At 43.1% G+C, this 9,244-nt stretch overlaps 1 long non-coding RNA gene and 2 other non-coding genes across 3 annotated transcripts; 1 reads left to right on the top strand and 2 right to left on the bottom strand.

Moving 5' to 3' along the window:
- Positions 1-229: 229 nt before the first annotated feature.
- Positions 230-7,213, bottom strand: LOC135328822 (uncharacterized). Its single transcript, XR_010389867.1, has 3 exons — positions 7,084-7,213; positions 5,844-6,017; positions 230-5,339 (listed from the first exon to the last, which is right to left on the bottom strand). It is a non-coding gene; the product is annotated as an uncharacterized LOC135328822 (long non-coding RNA).
- A 1,221-nt stretch (positions 7,214-8,434) lies between these two features.
- Positions 8,435-8,505, top strand: TRNAG-GCC (transfer RNA glycine (anticodon GCC)). Its single transcript has one exon. It is a non-coding gene; the product is annotated as a tRNA-Gly (tRNA).
- A 230-nt stretch (positions 8,506-8,735) lies between these two features.
- On the bottom strand, positions 8,736-8,807 carry TRNAA-CGC (transfer RNA alanine (anticodon CGC)). The gene has a single exon. It is a non-coding gene; the product is annotated as a tRNA-Ala (tRNA).
- Positions 8,808-9,244: the final 437 nt, after the last annotated feature.

Genomic DNA, 9,244 nt, shown 5'->3' on the forward strand with positions numbered 1-9,244 from the left:
CCTAACTGAAGGGTGAAACACCCTGACGGTCCGATCCATCCTACCTGCCTCGGACACTGCGGTCTCATCGTGGAAGGCTTCACACCTTGGATCCCCATGTTCTAGTTTCTGGGGGTGGTTTGGCCTTGCCTTGAACCAGGAGAGGCCATTTGATTGAATATATCATCACTATCTCCTAGAAATTCTTCTGATGTTTAGCTCTGCTCACCGACAGCTTCCCTCTAAATTACAAAGCCATTTAATGGAAAACAGATCTATCACATTAATATAACGTCCATTTATCTGCCACTGATCCTCCCCTACTTGTCTACTAGATGAAATTGCAGTCCAGAGATTCTCGCTATTTGTGGCCAGAGAGAGGACCTTTCCAACGTCTCTTGATTTGTAATAGAGTCATAGTGTTCATAATGTGGATGATTCACAGAGGAAATCCAAGAGTTCTTGACCAGAAAAACAGTAAATCTCTCACAGTCCATCTGTGGAAAAAACAGGTAGTGCACAATGGATATATAGAGCCAGAGTCACATTTTTCACTTTGTTTCCTCTCCAGTGGCTATAGTATGGCAAGAAGCTGGTTAAGAAATGCAATCTGTGTCTGTCTCTCCGTGACTTGATGCATCTGCCAGCTCTCTTGCTTCAACTGAAATTTCTTGTGAAACCCTGCTGAACTACTGATTTTTACCAGACTTGGCAGAAGCAGAATTTAGCAGTTAATCCAAGTCTTTGTAGAGTAGAAGCCGCCAAACTTTCCACCCTGAGCCATGCTGCACAACCACCCCTTTGGGGCACAGGTGATGGAGTCTACCACAGGATGCTACAAGCTGGCCTGCGCTTGCAGCAGTGGGGAGAGGAAATCCTCTGCAGTACCAAGTGCTCGGTCAGAGTGGATCTCGCTTTCATTTTGCAGCACAGGGTATACAGGCTTGTTTTTTTTCCTGTTGAGGGCTTTCTAAATTGAAAGTGTTCCAGCTCATTTGCTCTCTAAAATAGCAGATCTCCAGTCTTGAACTTCCAAGAATGAGACTAGACACTTGCCCTTCAAGGTTGATACGTGAGTTGCAAGACACACAGGCTGACTGAGTGATACCTTGAGAAATTTTGTATATCCTCATTCTGTTTACTACCTTCTATTCTGTGATACCAAGCAACAAGATTTGGAAGAGCTCTTGTTAAGAACTAAGGTCTCTCACAGTCCTTTGTTTCTCATCTCAATACCCAGCTGCACCAGCTTCCTAGGGCCACAGCTGACGGCTCATCTGTGGGAGCTGCCAAACGGCCATGCTTTTGGGGAGTCTTATGGACATTCCTAACTCTTGCTTCTTTTGCAGTGAGAAAGCCAGACGCTAATTAATAGTACATCAGGATCTTCCTCCCTCTCCAAAACTCATTGCTGAACTTTTGGCTGCGCTTTTTCCTGCAACCTTACACTTTTTGTGCACTCCAGTCATGGTCCTGCAAGTGTTTGGGATCTCCTTTTCCATGCTAGACCAAAACACTAGCTGATCCAGTGACTGTTTATATCCATAAACACACCTCCATGAGTCCAGCTTTGTCTATATGCTGCCTCTAACAGTTGCCTAATGTAGTCGGTGTCACAAATGCAGGAGCCCTGCGTCCCGTATGCATTGTACTGCCGTGGTTCCCTGCTTTCCAGACATGCAGGGATCAGCATGTGTCTCTAACCACGCTACTTGGCTGACTCCCAGAAACTGCCTTTATTGCTGTTCTTCCTTGCTCAGTGCTTAGTCAACATGCTTTGCAGGCAGCATGAGACGTGTTTGCTATCAGGAACAGAAAAACAACCTGCTGCTGCAACGAGCGATGGGGCACATCTCCCTCCCACGCGGTGTCCTTGAGGCACGCTCCAGCTCCTGTCAGCCAGCTAAATGTCAGCAACAGGTCTCATCTGAGGAGGCCATAGGAACCCAATCCTTCCCTCTTACATGTACACAGAGGGTCAGATATAACTAGATGAGCTAAATTAGAAGCTGCAATAATAATGTATGGCTATCAGCTCTCTAGGTGGCATTTAAAGTCAGTAAACAACTCCAAGGGTTGGATTTCAGAAGTTTTGCAAACTAAGTGATATTCAGGCCACCCATGCTGGAAGCAGTTTTTATCCTAGACAGATTAGGAGACAGAGTAATGTCTCAAAACATGATCTGGAGCAGCAGCTCAAATATGTACGCTTCGATTGGGATCCACAGGAATACCTCAACGGAGCAGCAGGAACGGCAACGGAGGCACCTCCAGACAAAGCCCCGGAGGCCTGTGGGTGCATTGGTTTTCTTCTTTCTGGAGGAAGAGGGTGAGAAAGGAATGGGGCTAGGAAAGAGGATTTAAATGCAATTTGGGTAAATAATTTTCATAGCTTCACTGTGATCCAACGAATGAAAATTTTAGATGCAAATGGCTACCATATACACAGTAACATGGCACTAAATTTTGCAGCTTCATTCATCTCTTAACCGATATTGAAAACATGATCATATGCTTGTTGGAACTGGGCAAAACTCTACCCTCTCCCTCCACAAGATTGTGATCTACCTACACATGGCTGCATTATCCATATCAATTTGTGATAACTTTGGGTTGGTTCAAAATAAGAGAGCGCATCAAGGTAAAATATATCTACATAGGCAGTTTCCAAGTGAGCACATTCTGCATTCCCAACCGTCTCTGTTTCACAAAGTCTTCCAAACCAACCACATCTTGAAGGGGGTATAAAATGAGAGCTGTACTACTCTTCCCACAAAAGGGGAACCCAAGAATGAGTGAAACTTGCTACAAAGATTACCTTTATTTCACACTCCTTTTCCAGAAGAGGTTCTCCAAACAATCAAGACCCAGGTACCAACCGATGAGGGGTGGACAATTCTTGACTCCCTTAATTAAGCTCAACAACAGCTGTGTTTTGTCTTAGTTACAGCTTGGTAAAATGGGTCTTCCTAAGTTTGAATATTGCAAGATTTTTACAAGGTTAAACAAAAAATGAGATGCCTTGAAGTATCACAAAATTCATCCCTCTTGAGTCTATTTTTTATTTAATGTCTAGATGAAAATATTACCTCCTTAATCTGTGCATGTGGTTTGGTCCCTGGGACACCTGCCAAGACAAGAATTTTAGATGCCCGAAATCATGTGCTCAGCAGGTGTAAATTGTGTTCAGGGAGAGTTCACCTTTTGTCCTTAACCCCAGAGGCAGTTTCTCTTCATTAGCAAGAGAAGATAGAGAAAAAGATTATCATCATTTCCTGACTGCATGCCAAAGTTATGTATCATAAGAAGAAAATCTGTTCATACATTCACAAATATGTTTTCTTCTACTCTATCTTCAGGAAAATGTCTTTGTGAGGAATGAGGGGTAATAATAATCGCAGAAAAGTTGAAATGAAGTGACAGAAACAGAAGCAGAATCTCTCTATTGAGATTTTTCAAGCAGGAGCCATTGTAGGTCCCACCTTTGGAAAACAAAAGTACTTAGTCATGGCTAGCAAACATTTAAAAATGTCCCATCTCTGGCTGCTGGTATCAAGTGTCATTCAGAAATCCAACTGTGTTGCTTCATAGCAGACACTCAGCTTACCAACGGAACCAGGGCTGTGTGGCTAGTGTTTAAGTAGGAGGTTTGCACAAATATTTCCCCATTTGAACCGCAACAGGTTGAAAATCCACTATGGTGGTGGGTGGGTGTGGGTGTGTGTGCGCGTGCGCATGTGTGCGTGACTGAAAAGAGAAAGAGGTTCATTTTTCTATTAAAACAAAAGTAATGTGTCATCATCATAATTATGTGTTATCGTTTGCTGTTGCATAAAGATAACAGATCAGGTCTGAGTCACAGAACCAAATGCAAAAATTGCAGTTTTAAAAGAATAAGGTAACAGGTCACATTATTTGTTGCAGAACAAACACAATAATTAACTGGCCTCTCCCTGGGACGGTAGCATAGGCATTGCTGCAAAGCAGCAATGTGCAAGAATGCAGGTAGAGTATGAGTATTTTTCTGGGGCTTACAGCTGAGCTAGGTCTAAGATCTAATAGAGAACATTAATTTGCTTGGTAGAGAAAAGAAAGATAGTATGTTATGGAAAGCAAGATTGTTTTGACTATTTAAGTGTATTTATTTTTTGTTGTTTAAAGATTTTTGTTGTGGCAGGAAGCAAAATTATAACAATTCTTTTAAATTTCCTTTCTCTTTATATGTGGCAGAGGGAGAGATTATATTCCAAAGATGGAATGGAAAAGGCTTTCTGGAATTTGTGCTATATTATTTTTTTCTCTGAAACAGGGATAGACCAAAATCATATCAAGTGAATATGTGCATTTGCTTTTTATCCACACATTTTCTCCACTGAGTCAGAGAAAAATCATAGAAAGCCCATTTGAAGACATGTACAATCACCTGGAAAGCCTTAGCCTGCCATTCCAATGCATTACTAAGGAAAGAAAAGATGTGAATCTCTTGTCCTCTTCTAAACATCCATTTCACAATCATTGCTTCTCTGATCGCCTTCATTTACAGGTATTTGAATAATATCTGGGACAAAGAGTTGCAGTGTCCATATATTTGTAAGAAACTTATGTGGATGGCTAACCACATAATCAATAGTTGTCTATGGAAATAAAGTTATTTTAAATAACCACATGTACCTTGTCAATTTGGGTTTGGTGACCTTTTGCAATACAGAACTGTTTAGCAGAAAACAAAGGGATATGTGAAAATCTGGAAGTTCCCATTTCACTGATACTGTACATGTGTTTCAAAGAAACACATATATGTTGCTACAGAGAAATCACTTCTCTTAGCATCTTAAGCTTATAGATTGGATATCATGTCTCAGCTGCTTTTTAGTGCTATTTTTGACAACACTGGCCATCCTGTAGCTTCCCCAGAACTTAAGATTGTACTTTTTTATCTACAGAAATATTTTCCCCACGTATTTAAATAATTAATTGGGACAAGCCTCGTGGGTCTTGAGATAAACTTAAAAGAGGCAGCAGATACGTGTGACCAAGTGACCTTTTCCTGTCCTACTAGTCCCTGTGCTTTCGCTGTGCTTAAAGGGACACTGTCAAAATTGCTAGGCCTTAAAACTTTAACCTGCACTGACAAGTTGTTCTACATTATAAGTCTTACCTAAAAGATTACCACAATTGTTTTGTTTGTTTTGTTTCAACAATCTTTGCTGAAGGCTCCACACAATATATATTCATTTGTCTTTTTAAGAAGGCAGATATTTTTAAATGCCCAACTTACTCTGTGGCCTGGTAAAATCAGGTCGATGTGCGTGTATTCCACTCGGCAGAGAAGGTGCCAGGGACGGTGCAAATTTTCTGTGCTGTGGAAACAGAGATAAGAGTACACTTTGGAAACCTTTATTTGGAAGGGCTTTTAGAAGCCCTTTTGAAAAGTCTGCAGTTATTTTTCATTATTTTGGGGGCCAATAAGAAGTGCTTAGTTTGGTAATGTTAAGGATTAAGCATTAGTTAGTTAAATATAAGAAACAGATCACCAGGCAGTTTGTTCTGCAAAGGGGTATGCTGCATTTCAGGTCAGTCTGAATTATTCCTTAGGAATTATTTCTAACAAGAACTCCACATAACACATCACAACATGAAAAGAGGAATCTGAGCAAATTGTAGCATCACACTTTTTTTTTCATATACTGCTATGGAGATTGGTGCAGCACTGATTGAGACGTGGGTGGCTGCCCAGCCGAGACGGCGTCACGCAACGTGGGAAGGAGCGAGTGGTGCCCGCTTACCCCTCCCCAGGTAATTCACACCTGCAGCCCTAGGTTTGATTTGAGCTGTTTTACCACCGCCTGCCTATCAGGCCCTACCTTGTTCCTCTTGCACCTGTGTCACATATGCTTGAAATGTTTCAGGTCGCAAGTGCCTCTGAGCCACGGCATCCTCCCCGGTGACACGGCGCTTGGTGCAGGCAGGTTCCCCCGAGAGCCCCGGGGGAAAGACACCATGTCAAGCAGCAGGGGCAGAGCTCCTCCAAAGGTGACCTGGGAGAGAAAAAAATGGATTTGTCCCTTTTTGAGGGATAAAAAGGGTGAGGAAAATCCGCTTCCTTCTTCCCATAATAAGTTTTGCCCTCCTTGCTTCTGCTGAAGGTCTCTGGTATCTGCTCGGCTGCCTGAAAGAGTGTTGGAGCTGAATGGAAGCGGTGATGACCCGAGTCTCTAATGAGATAACTCCTCTCACACATTCACCAGGTATTGGATAGGAACATACAAAAGTACATTTTAAGCAATCTCGCTAAAAGTAGTTGCCTAGACTTTATAGCCTTGTTATATAAAGCTGGATTCTGGATGCCGTTCAAGCCATCTACTGAAGTTCTAAAATTATATTGATTTATGGGTAAGAGGTACTGAGAAATGTTTGTTTTTATGAAGCACTTGCACTTAAATTTAGTTTAAGATCATTATTTCACTTAGTGTTCCTGCACTGCTCTAATCGTCTCATACAACTTCCACACAGGTTTTGCAGGGAGCATTCTCCCCAGCTATCACGCTGATAGAGAAAATGAATTCCCAAAGGCTCCAAATCCTCTTGGACTAGGGCACAGATTATTAATAACTGAGCCAATACTACAAATTTTTCATCGGTTCTGGCTCTGGACCATCATTTTCTGATTCTAGAGGTCTCAGTTCTCTCCTTCATTCAGCAGCCTCCCACATACAATCATTTTTAAAGGCTAGGTAAGCATGGGCCTGTGTCATGCAGCTTGAAAAAGCTGTCCAGAGCATGTCCTAGAGCAACAGTTAAGCTACAGGGAGGCATGTGTATTGCCAAACTCCATCTGATTTGCAGAGCTCTCTGTAATAGTTCAGTCAACATTCACAGATGTGCTGAACAGATGCAAGAAGTGGTCTGATGGACATGGGCAACAGTTCTCAAAATTATTAACTACTATTGTCAGAAGTGGTTTCATTATTACTCGGGGATGACACGGGGTTGGTTGCTGATAGCACAGAGTTTTTTACTGTGTCATGTTCATGTGGCAATCCTCCGTAAAACGATTTTCCAACAGACTAATCCGACAGAAACGGAACCTGTTCTGTTACTCACCTTGATCTGCCATGGGAGACCAACCCAAGGACTCTTCTGTTTCACAGGGCTCTGGCAATTTCAGCCGGCTTTGCACGGATATTCCCAGAGGCGTCCCTCCCTCAGCAGCCCCCGCCTTGCAGGATCCCAGCCGACCGGAGATGAAAGGAGGGGAGAGAATAAGAGTAGGAAGAAAAAAAGTATTTCATCAAATACTGCTATTTACCTCAGCATGACTAACGTTCAGGTATGTTAAAATAGTGAATTAGAGTCTTCTTAGGATTTTGGATAATATATTCCTTGAATATTTTTCACTGCCTAACTGTTATGGGATTTCTGGTTCTACGCTTGTCTGGGAAAATAACTTTTCAAGACTGACTGATGAAATTGTGAGCATTAGCCTAAATAATAATCACTACTTAAAGAATTTACTATGTTACTCTCTGACAAGCTGCTCTTTGATGAACTAAATATGCAATTGGGAAGTTAGGTAATAACTTCAGGATTGATAAGCACAGTCCTCTGCATAGGCAAGTTTATATTTTGTTATTAATGTAAGTTCACACATGAAATTGGAACATTATCCACAGTGTTAAATTACCGTTCAACCAAGAATAAAACACCTGCTTACTACCTTTCCTGAGATGACTGGGACAGGTGTTCATGCAATTCAGACTCTATTCTTAAGCATCATAGAATTAATCACAGATACTCTCCATATCCATCTATATAGATATATGCCTTATTTTTCTCTTGATGTGAAACATGTAATGTTGCATTCCTTTAAGCTCTGTCTCATGCATGGCTGTTCTTGGGAGCTTGTCCAAGACGACCTGAACGTCAAGGTTTTACATAATTTATATTAGAAAATGATATCATTACATCACAGTGCAAGCAATGGCATTATACTGATAAATCATCATTGCACAATGCTATATTGTTGTACTGAAATATCAGAACCCATAATATTGCATCAATTGACAAAACAAAGATGTAAGTTGATGCACCGTAGCCACCATGGTTACTTTATTAACAGACCACGTGAACCTCTAAACGCTGAAATGGTGGCTTGCTCCAGCAGAGTCAAGCAACTGTGGCACATAAAAGGAACAAACATATTGTTACTTACTCTGAAAGCTTTTAAGTTTAAACGATGATGGATTTAGTATAAAGATCTGTAGGTGTTTTCTTTTAGAGGAAAAACGTATACAAACGTTACCAACTTTCTATAGCAATCTTTCCCTGGAAATGAGCAGCTAAAAACTAATTGTGAGCGTGGAGCTGGAAGGGGGTGGGGGATGCAGAAAACAGACCCAAACGCCGTTGTAGAGAGTGTTGTAGCAAGGAGCCGTCAGGAACCTCTCCGAAGGTCGCATTGGTGGTTCAGTGGTAGAATTCTCGCCTGCCACGCGGGAGGCCCGGGTTCGATTCCCGGCCAATGCACTTTCTTTTTTGGGGGCAGAAAACCCGCCGGCTTTAAAGCGTGGGCAACGGCAGCGCGGCTCTCTTTTGCCGTTGCCCCCGTCCAGTCGCCCGGCGGCAAGGAGCAGCGCCGGCGGGCCGCGCACTGCCGCGGGGGCCCGGCTCGGCACCCCGCCACCGGAGCGTGCGGCGCCGCTGCCTGCCGGCAAAACGGCGGCCCCTGCGGGCGGGCGGAGGAAAAAAGGAGCCGCTGGAGATGCCGGGGATTGAACCCGGGACCTCACACATGCGAAGCGCGCGCTCTACCACTGAGCTACATCCCCGGCTGGGGCAGCCTCTCCCCGAGCGCTATCAGAGCGGCGGCAGCGCTCGGCTCGGCCCGGGGAGGCGGCAGCAGCGAGGCAGGCAAAAACAAAACAAAACAAAACACCACTTCGTTTTTGTAACACAGCGTTAACGAAGCGCTTCATGCAGAATGAAAAGCCTAAGTAAGGACACGCACAAAATAATAAAACAGCATTCATGACAAGAAAACCACAACAGCCGAACCAAACGCTGCTCAGCCCCTGATCTCAACGCTTGCCTCCTGGTTACTGTTTTATTCATCCTAAACCAGTAACAACATGCTTTCATTTTTCTAAAAAGTTCCTCTAACTTTTAAACCATTCTGACAGATACGGCATGAGGTCTCTACTGCTCTGCAATGAGCTTCTGGCTCAGTTTGCTGCTGTCAGAGGGGTCGGTACTGCACACCTCATTT

This window comes from Dromaius novaehollandiae, chromosome 7 (genome assembly GCF_036370855.1).
Source record: "Dromaius novaehollandiae isolate bDroNov1 chromosome 7, bDroNov1.hap1, whole genome shotgun sequence".
Lineage (NCBI taxonomy): Eukaryota > Metazoa > Chordata > Aves > Casuariiformes > Dromaiidae > Dromaius > Dromaius novaehollandiae.